At 62.8% G+C, this 18,129-nt stretch overlaps 2 long non-coding RNA genes across 2 annotated transcripts in view; one reads left to right on the top strand and one right to left on the bottom strand.

The window, feature by feature from the left end:
* Nucleotides 1-4,052, bottom strand: part of LOC112657458 (uncharacterized) — a 32,595-nt gene extending 28,543 nt beyond the window's left edge. Inside the window, exon 1 of the long non-coding RNA XR_007412594.1 lies at nt 3,265-4,052. This is a non-coding gene — a long non-coding RNA (uncharacterized LOC112657458). The remainder of the gene's footprint in view (nt 1-3,264) is intronic.
* The window catches only part of LOC112657457 (uncharacterized), a 38,232-nt gene extending 27,700 nt beyond the window's left edge, over nt 1-10,532 (top strand). Inside the window, exons 2-3 of the long non-coding RNA XR_003135031.3 lie at nt 7,980-8,325; nt 8,629-10,532. This is a non-coding gene — a long non-coding RNA (uncharacterized LOC112657457). The remainder of the gene's footprint in view (nt 1-7,979; nt 8,326-8,628) is intronic.
* Nucleotides 10,533-18,129: the final 7,597 nt, after the last annotated feature.

Raw genomic sequence — 18,129 nt, 5'->3', positions numbered from 1 at the left:
GACTTGTAGTTAGTGCATCGGGAGCGGTTCATTCATTGTGGCAGCAGCCCCACCGTAACAGAAGGTTTCGGTCACAGGGATACCCTGTGTGGGTCACGGGGCTGGGGGGTGGGTGCTCTGTTTTGTCTTCTAAAAACCACAGTCTACTGGAAAAGACATAAAAGACGTGCCGCTGCCCGTGGGCACTGCTGTGCAGAGTGGGGCAGCCCTGGTGAAGGCCATTTGCGTGGACCTGAGGACACTGGAAGCCACGTAAAGGTCTCTATTTAGGATTCAGTGTTGGGAAAACACCTTTTTCTTGGACTTGAAACACCGATGGACCCGATCGTCCACACACACTGCTTCCAGGATGCAAGTGTCGTGGGTGCAGACCCCGCCCATGGCGGGAGTGCAGGTGCTCAGCTGGCAGGGACCCTGCTGGCCTGGCCTCAACGACCTCGGACTGGGGGTGGGGGTGGAGGGGTGGGGGGCTGTGAGGGCGCGCACCCTCTCCCCTTTAGTTTTGGGAAGAGGCATATCCTCATAAAAGGGGGGAGCGGTACAGGAACCTGAGAGGAAGCCGAAAACGGGCCGCCGGCCCCTTCCAGATGGCCGACTCCGCTCAGCGCCCTGCAGGACCGCGCTCCACGTGGCGCAGTCAGACTGCGGGGGATGCGGATGGAAATCGCCTGGGCCACGGGGTCGCGATGCACAGGAAAGGGCATGACCTGTCACGGGCATGAAGGTCACAAAATAAACCGACATGCAATTGAGCTGTCCTCGCCACCCAGGACAGTGGCCCCCACCCAGCTCCCGCCAAGAACAACCGGGAGAAACCGTAAGAGGAGCCACTGCTGTCCTAAGCCACACGTCTCCAGTTTGGAAGTTGTTTTGTGACTCCCACCCCTCCAGCACCCCAGCTCTGTGCGTGCCCCAAGAGCGGAGCGTGGGCTCCGTGGCTGCGCCGGGACCAGGCCCCCATCTCCAGGCGGACCCCACTGCCGGTCCCAGGGTGCGCTCCGCCGCGGGGTGCCGCCTGCGGCCGCGGGACAGCTGGGGCGCTGGCGGGCCTACAAGTTCTGTGCAGCCTGGCGCACCTGTCCCCCTCCGTTCAGGGTGCTGTATTCAGAAGTGACGTCCAACCCACGCAGAAGCAGTAAAGGCAAGAACAGCACCGGGAAGAGCCAAGCACCTTTACCAGGTTCACCGACTACTCCCTCCCGTGCGCTCTACCATTTGCGCTCTCGCTCGCAGACGCCTCTAAGATTTCCGAGCCCCCTGAGGAGAAGCTCCAGGTAGCGCGACCCTTTTAAGTACGTCTGTGTGGGATTCCCGGGGATGGGGACATTTGTCCCTCTACGCGACCTCAGCACCGTCACGGATTCCTCAGTTTACATTAATGCGTTTGTTGGACGCACCATCCAGATTCCACGTCTGCCTCCGGGTTCTGGGGACCCGGGCGCCCGCCTCCTGCACCTGCAGACAGGTGAGGCTCCCAGGGCCGCACTTCGTGGTCAGGTCACCTGAGCGTAGGCGATGGGGCCCTTGAGGTCCCCTGACCCCGTGGAACCGTGGGGCTCCTTTTAGGATGGGCAGCACGTGTTCCGGTGCGCTCCGACTGTCTTTGCCTGTCCTGCGTGTTCCGCTTTCTTCTCCAGAAACGTCTACACACACACGTGTTAGATCTTCTCCGTCTGAGCTCGGCACCTCCTCTCCTGATTATTTTTATACTGTAGTTGTCATTTCTATTTTCTGCGATTTCCTCACACCCACACCCCTTGCCTTCAGAGGCACGTCCAGCCGTGGCTGGTCTTCTCCTCGGCTGACCAGGCCATCACCTCCCCTGGGATTTCTCCAGCCCCCCCTCACCCCACCCGGGGCCCCTTTCCCCCCAGGAGGTCAGGGGTCTGGAGCAGTAGAACCCTTTCTGTCTGAGCTTAGCGCTTGGGCGGGCTGTCCCTCCTCTTTTACACAAGATCCTTGACGGCCCGAGGTGTCCGGGCATGCGCTGTCTGCACAAGTGCGTGCAGGCCGGGGCCGGGCTTCTGAAAGCGCTCACAGTGCCCTCCCCGGCCCTGCGGACCCACCACGCTCCAGCCCTGAGCACCAGCAGGTGACTCAGGCTCAGGGTATGTGGTGACAGCGCCCGCCAGGGTCCAAATGTTTACGACCCCCCGAATTCCTATGTCGGATCCTAACCCCCAAGGGGGTGGTGTGTGGGGGCGGCTCTGGGGAGGTGCTGAGGTGGGCGGGTGGAGCCCCACGAAGGCCTCAGGGCCCTTAGAGAAGGCTCCAGCGGCCATCGGACAGGACCGAGAGGAGGCCTCGCCCCAGCCCGCCCCCCAGGGCTGTGGGAAATGGGTTCCTGCTGGGGGCCAGCCCGCTGCCCCAGGCTCAGGCCGCCGGGCTCCACACTCCGCGGCAGCCACCGGCAGGCAGGCGCCAGCTCCCCGCCTTCCACCCGCGCCAGCCCACGGCGTCTGTCCCTTGCGCGCGCGGTTCCATCTGTGCCCGAAGCTGCGCGGCCGGCCCTCTGCGTGGGCTGCGGGCTCGCGACTTACACACGCTCTGCACCGGTTGTGAGCATGGACGGCTGCGCCGGGGGCTGCTTAGAGCCCGGCCGTGCACGCGGGTGGGCGCGGTCAGAGGCCTGTGACCAAGAGGAGTTCGAGCCCGGGGCCTGGAGCAGCAGGGACCTCTGGCGCCCCCCATGGGGACCCCCCTCCCCCCTCCCCTCCCCCCTCCCCTCCCCCCCATCCTACGTCCACCCTGGGGTCTGCTGGGAGTGTCTGTGTTCATTCCTCCTCTTCCCCAGGGAGGACTTTCCCTCCTCCCTCCCCTTCCCCCTCCCCTCCCCTCCCCACTCCTCCCCCTCCCCCCCATCTCACAGTCTGGCCAGAGTCCCTGAGTTCACTATCCCCCTCTACCCCTTCCCCTTCTTCCCCTTCCCCTCCCTCATCCCTCCTTCCCCTCCCCTCCTCCTCCTCCCCCTCCATCATCCTTTCTCCCCCTCCTCCTCCCCTTCCCTTCCTCCTCCTCCTCCCTTTCTCTCATCCCTCCTCCTCCTCCCTCCTCCCTTCTCCTCCCCTTCCCCTCCCCCTCCCCTACCCACTCAGTGGTCTGGTCAGAGCCTCTGTGTTCACTCCCCACCCATGATGATTCCACTTCCCCTCCCTCCCCCTCCCTCCCCCTCTCCCCTCCTCCCCCCCTTCTCCCCTCCTGTCCCTCCCCCTCCCCTCTCCCCCCACCCACCCAGTGGTCTGGTCAGTCTCTGTGTTCACTCACCTGCTCCGGGAGTCCCTCGGGTGGACCCACAGAGTGGGTTTTCCTTCGCGTCCTTCACTCAGCTTGTTTGTGAGGCTCGTGCACACCGTCCATGGGCACTTTGTTCCCCGTCTGGGGATGGACCCAGAGCGTCCCTTCCTTCCCTGCTGACGTCTGCTTGTGGGGCGTGAGCGTTCACACGAGGGCCAGCGGGCAGGTGGCTCTGCACACTCAGCAGGGCCGGGCAGCGCCCTCCTCTTCCTCTCCCTTTCCCTGTCGCCCCGAATGTCTCCACACTGGCTGTCGTTTACAACACCCACATTTTAAAACAATGGGACCCCTCCCACTTTAAATGCTCTCATTCTGGGTCTGATCACTGTTGGGTGGTGCACCTGTCAGAGATGGGGGCTGGCGGGTGGGAACCAGGCACCAGGAAGGGACAACGGAGCACAGACCCATGGGCTTGGCGCCACGTGACGGCGGTGGCCCCTGTAGCAAGGCTGCCCTGAGGAGCAGCACGGGGTGCCCGTCGGCCCGGTCCCTCCACCTGTGTGTGTCTGCCCCCTGTCATCTGCCCTCGGCCACGGCCACAGCTGGACCAGAGCCCAGGGGCTCCGGAGAGCCCCATCTGGAGGCACCCACCCCACCCACAGCCTCTTGTGCTGGCCTCTGGGGAGGCCGCTGCTCTCCCACCACGTGGCCTCAGGGTCTGAGGGGGACTTGGTGCTCCCGGGTCCCCAGCGCTTATGATGAGGAGACCACCCTGGATTCCCTGGGTGGGTCTCAAATCCGATGACAGGTGTCAGATAACATCTGGAGGAGAGACAGACAGAGGGGCCCGTGTGAAGACAGAAGCAGGGCTTGGGACGACGTGGCCACAGCCCCGGACGCTGCAGCCCCAGGAGCCAGAGGGGCAGGAAGGACCCTGCCCTGCAGCCTCGGGAGGAGCTCGGTCCTGCTGACACCCTGAGTTAGACTTGCGGCTTCTAGGACCTCTGTTGTGAAGCTCCCCCCCCCCCCGCCCCCGGGTGTGGTCACCTGGTAGGGCGGCCCCAGGGGCAGGTGCAGAGCAGCGCCAGGTGCCCAGCTCCCCTCTGGGTCGTGGTTAGGGGCTGCTGGAGAGACCTGCCCCCCACCCGGGACAAGGCTTCCGCCCCGCCTGGCTCCTGGGTTCCGGGGGTGACAGGGAGCCGTCCGGGGTGTGCCTGGTGTGGCGTGGGGGCAGCTGTGTGCACACCACGGAGGGGGGTGCTGGGGGGGCCCCACGGCCTCACGCCGCCGCCCACCCTTCGCCCGCCGAGCACGCGGCATCGCTCGCTTCAGCTGCCACGAGGCGCCACGACGCTCTCGAGCTTGTGTTTGTTTGTTTTCCGCGGACTCCGCGGCTCTGAACCAACAGCTTGAAGCGATTTGAGTGTTTTGTCGTCGCTGTTGGTGCACAGCCCTCGTTCGGGAGCAGCTCGCCTGCCAGCCGACTGCGGAGCGAGAGCCGCCGGCCGGGGCCCCCCACGGCCCGCCTGTCAGTGCAGAGGCGCTCGGGACCCCGCGCTCGGGTCGCCGCCCCCGAAGGTGTGCGAGGAGGGGGCTGGTCCCAGCCCTGCCACCCGCGGCTGTGCCTGGGCCAGTCCTGAACCCCTGAGCCCCGAGCCTCTCGTGAGCGCCTCCCCTCACAGGTGCAGGGGCACGAGGGGTCACAGGAGCCCCACTCGGTGAGGGGCTGCTCGCAGGGACCTGCCGTGTTGTCTGTGAGATGGTGCCCGGCTCTCCCAGGGACCACGGGACGGGTGCTAGGAGCCCCTTCTCACAGGTGAGAATGACCCTGCGTGGGCGGCCACATGCTTCCCCGCCTTCCAGGTCGCATCTCTGTGAGCCCCTCCCCGTCGAGGGGCGGCCCTTCCGTGCCAGCGGGGAGAGGAGTCACCAGGGCTCAGAGCCACTGGACACTTGCCTACCGTCCCTGAGCCACCAGCAGAGAAGCCAGGGCTGGCCGAGGGTCTCTGTCCACCACAGTCCCAGGGAGAAGAGCAAGCATCGGGCTCTTTGTTCTCGATCCCCAGGGAGGGCTGCGAATCAGAGCTGACCTTTCCAGAGAGAGATCCCGTAGCTGTGACCAGACTTGCAGCGTGAGGTCACCGGGCTGACGCAGGGCTCCGACCCTGGCCTTGGCCGTCACTGAGAGCTGGCCGGGCCTGGTCCTGGCTGCCCTCTGCAGACCGCAGAGGAGCGGCTGAGCCTGTGGGTCCTGTGGGTCCCTCCCGAGGGCTCGCAGATCGGAAGGCGCTGCACAGGATGGGGAATGACCGCCAGAGCCGCTGGGGACGGCCAAGGCCCGGGCTGGGTCTCTTTCGAGCCAGTCCACCAGGCCCGTGCTGAGGAGGGATTGTGATGCTGGAGGGCCCACCCCAGCAGCTCTGGAGGGACTGGGGGGAATGGGGCCCAGGGGTGAGAAGCGGGTCTGGCTGGAGCAGAGGCCAGGCTTACGGCCCATACCTGCCGACGCCTTCCCGGTTTCCTGCACCCCTGAGCTCTCCGGGATGCCAGGATGCCCCACCTGTGGCGGGCAGGACGCCTCGCTGCCTCATCCAGGGAGGAACTGAGCTCCAGCGGGAGGGGGCCTGCGTCTGCCCCCACCCGCCCTCTCCTCGGAGGAGGCCCAGGACAGGGACTGAGGGCGCCTGGCCAAGTCCAGGAAAGGGAACAGTAGGACTTTTCACACTGGAGGGAAATGGAGCCCTAGGGGGCTGGGGGCTCGGGGCTGGGGGGGTGGAGGAGGGACGACCTGGGGGCTTGGTGCAGGGTCTCGGGGGCATGTTGCACCGTCCCCAGAGGGCAGGTGTGGGCTCTCTCAAAACACAGCAGCAGCCCACACTGGTCACTGGGGAGCCAGACAGCCCCTGAGGGCCCAGCCGGGCCAGTGGGTGCTGGGAACAGGCCTGCAGCAGCGGCGGCTTGGTGGAGGCCTCGGCTCAGGGCCCAGAGTCACGGGAAGCCTGTGAGGGGAGTGAAAGGGAGATTCTTCTGGTCTTGAGGGATCTCAGGGGGGCCGGAGAGACCCCAGACTGCCTGTCTTTTGGGTACCAGGTAGCTTCAGGTGAGGTTGCTGCTCATTCATCGTCAGGGCCACATGGGACTGCAGGACCTTTGTATGAAGCCCATGAGCCGGGGGGGAGGAAGGTGGGAGGGCCGGGAGGGGGGAGGGCGGACTTCATTACTGGGTCTCCATCCTAAGGCCGGTTGCAGAGTCCTCTACCCATTTAAGCATCTCTATTCCCAGTGATTGGCTCAGGGAACCCCTGCCCCCGAGGGGACCCCTGGCCCACCAAGGCCACGCCTTACCCTACAGACCTGAGCGGGATGCTACCCTGAAGCACGTGCATGCAGGAGGAAGGGGTGGGGGCAGAGGCTGTGAGCACAGGCCCAGGGTCTTGGGGAGGGAGGGGAAAGAGAGCCAGGTCCCAAGTCTGACCCAGGGACCAGGATGGCTGCCGGCCGGATGCCTCTGGGTGTGTGGGGGGGTACAGAGGCCCCAGCCAGGGAGGGAAGGAGAGGCTGGCGCTGGACCCCTCTCACCTGGGCGCATGGGCCTCAGCTACTCCAGGGAGACGAGGGCGGCCCAGCCCTCCCCTGGAGGTGACCCGAAGGACGCCCCGTTGGTGTGTCCCGAGATGGTCCCGGGGTGGGAAGACACTCGCTCCCCAAACCGGCCCGATGATGCGTTCATGTGTCCGTGACCGCCCCTGTAAGCTTTCCTGTAGGGGCAGGGCTTGCGGGCTGCGGGGCCCCAGATAGACTTCTGACTGCAGGGCAGCGGCGACAGCTTCCGGCCGCGGGTGCCCGAGGCTCGGGCTGAACCAACAGCCGCAGGCCCTCTAGGCTCTTACGTGAAAACCTGGAAAACATAAGACAAGGAGAAAGCAGGTCCGGTTGCAGGAAGGGACAGCTGGACGCACCACTGACTCCTCCACAGAGACGCGGGAACCCAGGAGGCCGTGGGGTGCTGTCTTTGGGAAAAAGCAACTCAAAACACGGAATTGTCTCCCGGAGACTATGCTCTGAGAATGCAGGTGATAAAACGCATTTTTAGACAAATGTGGCATCAGGCCTCCCTCCTTCGCTAAGGGAGACAGCGAGGGGATCCTCCGGGAAGAAACGGAGTGAGCCAAGACCCAGCGCTGGGACGGAGGCCACCACGGCCAAGGGCCCAGCAGCTGGCAATGATGCGCGGTGTGGGGGACCGCCGGCGTCACCGGCAGGGACCCCTGAAGCTTGGCGGGGTTTGTGTCCCATCTTGTAGGGTGTGTGCATCTCGCTAAGGCATTTAGAGGTCTTTTACCTCCCGCTCGTGGGGTGCAGGGAAACGGGGTGACGCTTTGTACGAGGGGGACATCCGGACCCCACGGGCCGGGAGTGGGGCCGGTGGCGCAGGCTGGAGGCCAGGCCGGGGTGTGGACCGCAGGCCCCACCGGGCTCGGAGCTGCTCCCGCACCCCTTGAGGTTGCCCTGCGGGGAGCGCAGTGCCGGGTGGGAGGAGCCGTGTCCCTCGGCGGGTACAGATCCTGCACGTGGGCAGCAGGGCACTGTCCCCTCTGGCTGGGTTTCCAGGAGCGGCTACGTCCGGGGTGGCCAGCCGGCTGGGGCGGCGCGCGCACCCTCAGGGCCAGGCCTGGGGGGCGGGGGGGGGTCATTCCGGCAGACCCTCCAGCAATGCCGTTTTGCTTCTGGTTTTCCATCTTAAGGCGGGAAGTTCCAGGATTTCCGCTCGGCCCTTGAGGAAAGAAGAAAGGAATCGCCGTGATGGCCCCAGGCCACAGCCCAGCAGCCCGGAGCTTTCGGCCTGCGCGCAGCGAAGTCCGCTCCAACGACGCCGGGTCGAGCTAGGGAAGTAACTTGACCAAAGTCACAATTCCCCGACGGCGACGTCTGACGAGGGAAGATGCCACCAACTGCCCGACCGCCGTGAGTGAGCTCCCCTTTGGGCTGACGGGTCACGGTCGTGTTTGGAGTCCCAGGGTCACCGTCCACCTGAAGCTGGTGGTCACCGTCCGGAAAGGCGGCCTCCTCGCCCTCCAGCAACCTGCATATGTAAGTTATATGATCTGATTTTTTTTTAAAAAAGATTTTATTTATTTATTCATGAAAGCCCCGGGGTGGGGTGGCAGAGACACAGGCAGAGGGAGAAGCAGGCTCCATGCAAGGAGCCTGACGTGGGACTTGATCCTGGGTCTCTGGGGTCATGCCCTGGGCTGAAGGTGGCGCTAAACTGCTGAGCCACCCAGGCTGCCCCTGATTTTTATTAATTTATTTTTATTTTATTTTACTTTATTGTATTTATTTATTTATTTATTTATTTATTTATTTATTTATTTAATGAACTTTTTATTTTAGGACAGGTTTAGATTGACAGAAAGATGTTGAAGATAGTCCATCGGTGTTGACGTCTTACAGGGGGCGGCGGGTTGTCACAGCGGATGAACCTGTAGGGACCGTCGTTGCCACCGAAGCCCACACCGTGTCCGGAGTCCCGGGCCCTCCCCTCGCGCCCGTTCCCTGCTTCGCGGTCCCACCCGGGACACCACGTCGCAGTCAGTCATGTCTGAACCGTCAAGAAACTGACGGTTTCTTAGGTTTTCCCTCGTTTTGTTGATCGTGAGTTTTGAGAAGGGCTGGGACGATCCCGGGTGGGGCTTGTGGGATGTTTCTCTGGCCGATTAGACTCTGGCGGGAGATTTTAGGGGGAAGACCGCGGAGGGGGTGCCCTTCTCACCAGGTCACAGGTGCACGTGATCAACTGGAGCCAGTCGCTGCAGCGTCGGCCTTGGCCACCTGCTGAGGGCGCTGCCTGGTTCCTCGCCTGGAGGGGGAGTTGCCCCAGGAGAGGGCATCCGCGCAGGGCATCGAATTCGTCTGCAGAGAGTCTGCCTCGCCCCCCACTGTGCGTGTAGTCATCTGTTTATATCAATGGGAATTTGTGAATTTTTGTTGCGCTTTGGGTTAAAATTCGGTCCTGTGTTTTGTTGTTCTGTTGCAGCTTTGGCCATTGGACACGTGTGTATGTGTCCATGTGTGTGTCTGTGGTACGTGTGTGTGCCCATGTGTGTAGGTGTTTGTGTGCATGTGTCTGTACGTGTGTGTATCGGCGGTGTGTGTGTATCTGTGTCTGTGTCTGTGTGTATCTGTGTCTGGGGCACTTCCTCACTCTCTGACACCGTGTGATGTGTTGGTTTTCAGCGGCTCAGGAGTGGATTCTTGCTGGGCTGTGGTTCAACCAGGATGGGGACCAGGACAGGGACAAGGACCAGGACGGGGACCAGGATGGGGTCCAGGACAGGGACCAAGATGGGGACTAGGACAGAGACCAGGAGCAGGACAGAAGCCAGGACCAGGACTGAGACCAGGACAGGGACAAGGACCAGGATGGGGACCAGGACAAGCACCAGGACAGAGACCAGGTCCAGGATGGAGACCAGGACCAGGACAGAGACCAGGACAGGGAAAAGGACCAGGACGGGCACCAGGAAGGAGACCAGGATGGGGACCAGGACGGGGACCAGGACGGGGACCAGGACCCCATTGAAGGGACATGCTGGTCCTGTCCCCTCTCCCAGGACGTCCTGTTCACAGGAACATGCTACAGTCGGCTCCTCGTGATCACATGCTGGGGGCGGGGGTGCTGGCTGACGGCGATGCTGCGCCCCGGCTGTCCGCACCCCGTTTCCCACGAGCAGGAGCTCGGTGTGTGCTGCTCGGAGGCGCGAAGCAGCACGTATGGAGCCTGCAATCCCGCCGTGGTGGCCGCGTCCCCAGGGCCCTCTCTGCTGCCAATTTTGTCAGCCAGGCTCTTCGGGAGCCAGAAATCACACAGCAGAGGACAAGAGGACGTGTGACAGAAGGAAGTGCTGGCTGTAGGGGCTCCCGAGCACGTGGTGCGACACCGAAGGATACAGGGCGCCCAGGGACAGGGAGCAGAGGCGGGAGAGGTCCAGCCGCCCCCTGGCTGTGCTCCAGACGCAGAGGAGGGGAGAGGTTTGCTGTGGTGGCGTGCCGCCGGGCCTTCTGGAAGCTGCCCGCGTGCTCCTGCCTGGGAGACGCCCCCCGGGGCGCCTGGGCCACCAGGGTGTGGGCTGCTGGTGCACCGCGTGGTGGCAACCACAGGAAACAGGGTCACGCTGGGGCGTCGCATTAGCCCTGAGCTTGGAGCTTCCTGGGGAGGGTGGGCGCTCCGCTGGATGGTGCAGGGGGGCCGAGAGACGGACCCCAGGGGCGCCCGGACCCCCCCTTCCCTTCAGCCTTTCTTCTTCCTTCCTTCCTTCCTTCCTTCCTTCCTTCCTTCCTTCCTTCCTTCCTTCCTTCTTCCTTCTTCCTTCTTTCTTCTCTTTCTTTTTATTTTATTTATTTTATTTATTTCATTTATTCCTGAGAGACACACAGAGAGGCAGCAACACAGGCAGAGGGAGAAGCAGGCTCCATGCAGGGAGCCCGATGCGGGACTCAATCCTGGGTCTCCAGGATCACACCCTGGGCTGAAGACAGGTGCTCAACTGCTGAGCCCCCCAGGCGTCCCAAAACCATTTTTTTTAAAAAAAAGATTTTATTTATTGATTCATGAGAGATACACGGGCGGGGGGGAGGCGGGCAGAGACACAGGCAGAGGGAGAAGCAGGCTCCACACAAGGAGGCCGATGCGAGACTTGATCCTGGGACCCTGGGGTCACAACCTGAGTCAAAGGCGGCCGCTCAACCGCTGAGCCCCCCAGAGGCCCCCACCTCAGCCTTTCTAGCTCCTTCTCCCCCAAACCCTCCCCCCAGGACACTTAGCCCCAGAGCTGTGCTTGGGACCCAGTAGAACTGGTGTCATCCTGTTTCGCAGCCTCAGGAGGGCAGGAGCCCTGGTCACACCTTCTCCATTCTCTGCCCCGGCTGATAACGGAGGTGCTGGCGGAGAAGGGGGGGTCTCTAACATCCCCTCCCTGGCTGGGGTCACGCTCCCTTGCTCCAGGAGTCTGCCCTCGGAGGCCTCTGTGCTCCAGACAGGATGGAGGCCAGGCCCAGGCTGAGGGTGAGCCCCGTTCCCGGACACGCTGTGCCAGGTGGCACCCGCAGCTGCACCCGCCGGGGCCGCCCTCCCAGCCCGGCTCCGGGGAGCAAGTTCAGGGTCGGGGGGCAGGCTGAGGAGCTCACTGCAGCCGGAGAACCTCCAAGTGGTGGCTTCCCAGGCTCAACAATGCTGGGAATGCCACGACACGTCGAGGCCAGCGCCTGGGGGCCACGGAGGCCATGGAGTACATCATCCTTGTTGTGCAGAGGGAGAAACTGAGGCCCACTGAGAGCCCAGCCCCTGGTGTCAGGGAGAGCAAAATGCCCGCGAGCTGATTGGTAGAGGAGGCTCAGTGGTGCCTGGCACGCGGAACGTGCCACAGAGGCGCCCATAATAGTAACCCTGGTGATTCTGGAAGAGCTCCGATTCCTTGGTCCCAAATTCAGAAACTCCGCTACTGTTCGGGGTAGCTTGGGTATCTGATGGCGTTCGGCTTGCGTTCAAACGCCGGTCAGCATTTGGCAGAACTACCCTGTCCCCGGTGGCACGGAGGCATCTGTGGGTTTGCAGAGACTGACCAGCGAGCCGCGAAGCAGCTGCCTCCCCAGGTAGGAAGCTCCCGCCCCTTGCCGTGCAGCAGCTCACCAGGCAAGTCCTGCTCCGGGGGCCCCAGCTCTGAGTCCACATGGAAGCCTTCCTGGAGGCCCCGCTGAGTCAGAAGCCTCCTCGGTGCTCCTAGAGCCCTCTGAGGCTCTCCTCATTATGCCCTAAGTAGGGTGTATGGCCGCTGCTTACCTCCTGTCACCCGAGGCCGTGCGAGCATCCTGGGGGCCGTGGCTGGGCAGGTGCGTCTCATGTCCTCAGCTCCTGGCTCAGGCTCTCGCCCCTGCTCTCAGTTCTCTGGCTGCGTTTGCAGGAGCCAGAGTGGGTGTCAGAAGATGGCAGAGCTCAGAGCCAGCGGGCCCATCGCGAACGAGGCAGCCAGGGATACGCAGGCACAGGGGACGGTCCCCAGTGAAGGGAAAGGAAGGCCCAGCCAGCTCAGCAGGGGGACCACCTGTGAGGCCGGCCCTCCCGGCCTGGGAGCCAGCGGGAGCTGGGTTAAGGCCCAGCTGCGCTGCGTGAGCCTTTCCAAGCGGCATGACCTCGTCGAGTCCGGTCTTCTACCCTGGAGTGGGGAGCGGTGGTCCTTCCTGGTACGTCGGGCCGGGGGTCGCGATGTGCTCTACGGAGACCACAGGCCTGCAGCCGGCCCGCGACCACCCACACTGGGTCTCCGGCCAGCAGGGCCCCTCGCAGGACAGCAGGCTGGAAAGACATTGGCGACATCGAACAATTCATCTCAAGAGCCCATCCGGAGGGTCCCACCGGACACGGCGGGAATGAGCCGTTTCCCCTGCCCCTGCGGGGTCCCCACGGGACGTGCGCATCCATCCCGGAGCATCAGGAAGCCGTGCCCCCTCGGCGAATCCGAGCTGCAGCCGGAGTAGAGCTTAACTCCTCACTGGACGACTCAGGGTCCATCGGGTGAAGACCCTGGATGTCAAAACTCTGACCCAGGCGGAGACTGGTTCTGGAAGCTCGGATGCCAGGAGGGCCGTAACGCGGGGCGCCGGCAGATTTTCAAAGAAATGTCTGAAAATTGGTTTTGGACTCACTGCAAGGACGTGCCGGGAGGCCAGCGCTGGCTGGGGCACCTGTTCCTGGAGGGGAGGGCGTGGGAGGCTGCCTCTGCCATCGTGGGTGAGGGGGGCCCCGGAGGGCTCCCCTGGACTCCAACCGGGTCCCGGGGTTCGGCCTGACTTCTACCCTGCAAGGAAGTGCTGGCCTGCCTGCTGGAGAAGGGGAGTGGGCTGGGTAGTGAGAGCCCGTCCCTGCCGGTGAGGGCCGAGGGCCCCCGAGGCTGGGAGGAGCCCCCGTCAGCAGTGGCCACACTGGAGGGAAGTGGGGGGACCTGCGGCTGGCGGGGAGACACGCGTCCCACTGTGTTCCTCTGCTTTTCCCATACTAGTGGTCCTCATCCTGAGTCCCTGTCTGAACCCCCTCCCCGGGCTGAGCTGCCCCCGCCTCCTCGGAGCCCAGCCCCCTGGCCGGGGGTCCTTGAGCCTCTGCAGCCTGGAGCCCCTGAAGGGCAGCGACGTGTCTGCCCGGGTGCTCCCCGCGGCCCGGGTGGGGGGCGGCGCGTGTGAACTCGAGAGGACGTCAGGTAGACGTGCTTTATCACCGGCGCGCTCTTCCCGCTTGGCGTCGGATCTCAGCTGGCATCTGGTCGGGACGAAGTTCGCATCCAGTTGGCCCACACACATAATTGGTCTATATCCACACCAGAGAATATGACATATTCTTATTTAAAAAAAAAATCAATAAATCATTGGCGAGGCCGCTGCCAGCGATTACACGGCTGAATTAACCCCTTGTCCACCGGGAGGGTGATGTTTTCATCACTTCACCTCCTCTAGGGCCGGAGCCCCCGGCCAGGCAGCCCTTGTAGGCAGGAGTTACTGGGTTTCTGGGTGCCCCACAGGGGTGCCTGCAGGCTGGGGTGCCACCAGGGTGCCTCCGCCCAAGACACCCAGGACAAAACTGAAACGTGTAGAGACACGGCCCGGCCAAACCCAGTGGATCTCGCTGCCGTCCCACTGGGCTTCTGGTGGGCTGCGGATTGGGTAGTCGGCCTCGGGCAGCTGGGCTCTGTGCTCTCGACCCCTTCCCCAAGACATCCGTTTCCTGGGTCCCCCACTGTACCCAGGCCTTCCGTCCTGCGGGACTGCACTCCTCCCCCAGCAGGCCTTCCAGAACATCCCCCCCCGCCCCCCCGCCCATGTCCACATCCTCCTTGGCCTGAGCATGCCCCACCCCGGGGCTCTCAGCAGTAGCGAGGACATGGAGGGTTTCCTGGTGGCTGCCCCCCATCAGCCCGGTGGAGTGTCAGGGCGCGCCTGTGCCCGCCGAGGACGGGGGAATGACGTGTGCCCACTGAGATGCTTCCAGTTAGCCGTCCTGGAGGCGCAGAGTTATCGCGGAGCAGACTGTCCCCCAACTACACGTTTTTGGCTTTGAAGCACAGTAGATGTTTTGGCAACACATCGACCTTCTTAATTACGTCTCTCTCGGGCTGATATTTCAATCAGTTTGTGTTCGCCGAGCATATGCCAGCCTCCAGGATGTCTCCATCTTCAGAGGGCGTCCGCTCCAGCCTTGTCACCGCGGGCCTGGAGCCGCCCCAGCCGGGCTCCCCGGGCCTGTCCTCTGTCCCTGAGCCCCTGGTCCCTGACCTGGCGTTCGCAGCTCAGCCTGCCTGCCAGCCCCAAGTGCCACCTCCTTCCCCTCCCCCACCAACCACCATTCCTCTGGCTGCTGTCCTTGGGGGCACCTGACACCAGGCCCCATGCAGGCCCCCGGGCTTGGACTTCTTTTCATCTTTCTCCCCTGACATCCTGGGCTCCCCCGAGAGCCCCCAAGAGCCCCCGTGGCTGGACCCACCGCTCTTCTGGGCATCTCCTGCCTGCGGGTCTCCTACCCAGCCTGGGTCTCTTTCTCCACCCCCGGATGGGGGAGCGGGTGACTGATCCTGAATCCCGCAGCCCTTGGGAGAGGCTGCGCGGTCGGGTCGTCCTGGATCTTGCACAGAACGGACTGTCCTGAGCTCCGGGTAATTGAGGAGGGCCTGCAGTGCAGCCTGTCCGTCGGGCGAGCCCCCCACCTGCCTCAGGAGCAGACTCTCCCCTCCAGGGATGTCGGGACACAGGGCATTTCCCACCTTAGAGGTGACTCTGCTCCTTTAGAGGAAAGTGTGTGTTAAGTACAAACAGCAGCCTCAGGCCCGGTGTCCTGTAACTGCCCTAATTGATATGCATGTGTTCTTACACGCACATTTGCATAATAACACCTGGAAAGATTGGAAGGTGTTCACCCACCCGGAGCAGGGATCCCTCTGGGGAGGGCACGGGGCTGGGAGGTTCTCACGTGGAAAGAGCGAGCCTTTTGGCTGTGCTGTCGGTATAATTTTAAAATAACTATTGTTAAAACAAAACAAATATCGCCTTGCTTTAACAGCAGCGCCTGAGCAGCGGGAGGTCCTCAGTCGCGCTACTCTTTCCCTTCGCTGTCTGCGACTTGCACACCGGAGTGGGGTGCACCCGGGAAGACGGCTCCCCCGCCCCCCCCCCCGGCTGCACGCATGAGCTGTGCGTCCGTCCGCGGCAGGCCGTGGGGCCCCGCGCCACGCAATGGCATGCACCAGGCAGGGCGTGTTGGAGCTGCGGGCCGGGAATGTGCGGAGCTGGCGGGTCTGGCGGCCCCGGCGGGCGGGCACCGGAGTGCCAGCGCCTTCTCACCACGCGGCGGGATCGGCAGTACAAGCAGGAGCTGAAGTCTTGGCCGCGCGCGGGGCTGGAGGTGCCAAGAGCCAGCTCAGAGCCAAGAGCCCGCTGGCAAGCCCCACAGGACATATTGCGCACCAAGCACGCGGACAGCAGCCTTCCCAGATGGGCCCGCGCTCGCCAGTGGGAAGGGGTGCTGGAATGCGTGGGGCTCCCGCCTCCCAGGGGCCGCCGCTCCGGACTCGGAAGGAGCTGTCCTCCTCCAGGTGGAGTCAGACGACACTTCGTGGGGACCCTCTGTCTCCTCCCCACCCTCCCCCTACCATTTGTCCGTGACTATTCAAAAGAATCACCCCTACCCCTACGTTTGAGCCCCCGAATCAAATCGCTTTCGCAATTTGTCCGATTATGCAGAGGAGCCGAAAGAAAGGAAGGGAAGTCATTTGATTCTATTATGTGGAAATTAGCTGGAACAGAGGCTGCTGCCTGTTAGAGCAATTTCTCTCCATTTGTTTCGGGAGAAAATTGCCTGCGCGTCCTCATCTGGCCGGGGCTGGCGGCCCCCCAGGCTGCGAGGGGGAGCTGTGCGGGCAGCAGCCCCGCGGCCCCCGCCCCTCCCGCCCGGCTCACGGGAGGTGTGGGGGGGGTGTCACGCCGCTGCCCACGGAAGCGCCCGGGCAGGCGGGCGGGGATGGCAGGCCCTGGACACACCGTGGCTCTTGGGAGGCCAGGAGCCAGCTTCCCTGCAGCGGGGGCCCAGCCAAGCCCCAGAGGCGGGGGCTGTGCAAAGGATGGGGGGCAGAAGCAGCCGCTGCGTCCGAGCCGGACATCAGGGGATCGAGAGTATTGGAGGTGACAGGGGGCACCGCAGGGGACGCTGGCTAGAGGCCGGGAGAGGCTGTGTATTTGGAAAAGATCAGAAGTGGGGGCGAGACCTAGCCGTGCAGGGCCCTTCCCAGGGGGCAGCTGTTGGTCCTGGGGCCCGGCCAGCCCGGCGGGGCTGCAGGGAGCATGGGGTGTCCCGGGGAGGCGGGTAAGGAGAGGTTTGCTGCAGGCCGCTGCCTTTCACTAAGCCCTCCAGAGGCCAGTGAGGCCTCCGGGCACCAGCCCTGGGAGGGGTGCTGTGGTCCCCGGCTACAGGGGGAACCCAGCTGAGGCCACACGACACTGACTAAATTCACACTTAGGTCCCGATGACTCCCAAGCCCACCACTCAAGTGCACCGAGCAAAGGCACTGGGGTGCGTCTGGGCAGTGGCGACTCTCGAGGCCAGGACGCCCAGGTGGAGGTGGAGTGTGGCCGCTGGGCCTGGCCCCGGGTGAGGGGATGGGCGGCCCTTCCGTGCTGCTGACACAGCCATTTTTGGGGTGGCCTTGTTTGTTAGAAAATACAACTTACATCAGCATGCAACGCAGAGATCTAAGATTACAACGTGACCCATGGGACCGACACCCCGTTAGGCTATAGGGCACCTGCGTCTCCCAGAGGTGGACTGCCCCGGGGGTGGCACCCCGGCCCACAGGCAGCCACTGCTCTGATTTCTTTTTTTTTTTATAAAAAAATATTTTATTTATTTATTTGAAAGAGAGAGAAAGAGAGAGGGAGGGAGGGAGAGAGAATCTGACGCAGACTCTGTGCTGAGCACAGAGCCCGACGGGGCTCGATCCCACAACCTCCAGATCATGACCTGAGCCGAAACCAAGAGGCGGACGCTTACCCGACTGAGCCACCCCGTCAGGGTTTTGCCTATCCTGAAACTTCAAACTGAGGGCATCGCGCAGCCTGTTTCTGCTGTTTCTGGCTTCTTTCACTCAATGTGCTATTTTTGAGGTTGACTCATGGAGTTTATTCATTTTCATTTGTCGACTGGTACCCCACTTAATGCCCATATTTACTGCTTTTCCCGTGGATGCACATTTGGGCAGCTTCTAGTTTTCATTACGCACGAGGCTGCTGCAAGCCTTCTTGTGCAAGCATTCTCAGGGATCTCTGTTTTCCTTTCTTTTGGGTGAATACCCGGGAGTCGGATGCTGGGCCACAGGGCAGGCGCAGGTTACCTGGTGCAGGACGTTGCGGGGGGCTTTCCTGGTGGCCGGGCCCTGAGCGCCCTCGCCGGCAGGGTGGGAGCCTTCCGCCCCCACACCCACCCAAGCGCTTGGCTCTCAACCTAGTGGGCGAAAGGGCTGTCTGCTTGGGGTTTGAATGTGCGTTTCCCTAATGACTAATGATGTCGAGCATCTTTTCACACCCTTATTGGCCATTTGTAGAGCTTCTTTTGTGAAGCATCTGTTCAAGTCTTTTGCAGCTTTAATTGGGTTATTTGTCTTTTTATTGTTGCTTCCTGAGAATTCTTTATGTTTTCGGGATATAAGATGCAGGCACGTGTCTATCCACATATATACGGATCATTGTTTTTTCTTTCCCGTCTGTGCATTGCCCTTTTGTTTTCTTAACGGTGTCTTGAAGATCTGAAGTTGTAGATTTTGATGAAATTCCATTTGTCATTTTTTTTTTCTTGGCCGGTCCCTT

Source organism: Canis lupus, chromosome 8 (genome assembly GCF_003254725.2).
Source record: "Canis lupus dingo isolate Sandy chromosome 8, ASM325472v2, whole genome shotgun sequence".
NCBI lineage: Eukaryota > Metazoa > Chordata > Mammalia > Carnivora > Canidae > Canis > Canis lupus.
This window is presented reverse-complemented; position numbering and strand designations above follow the sequence as displayed.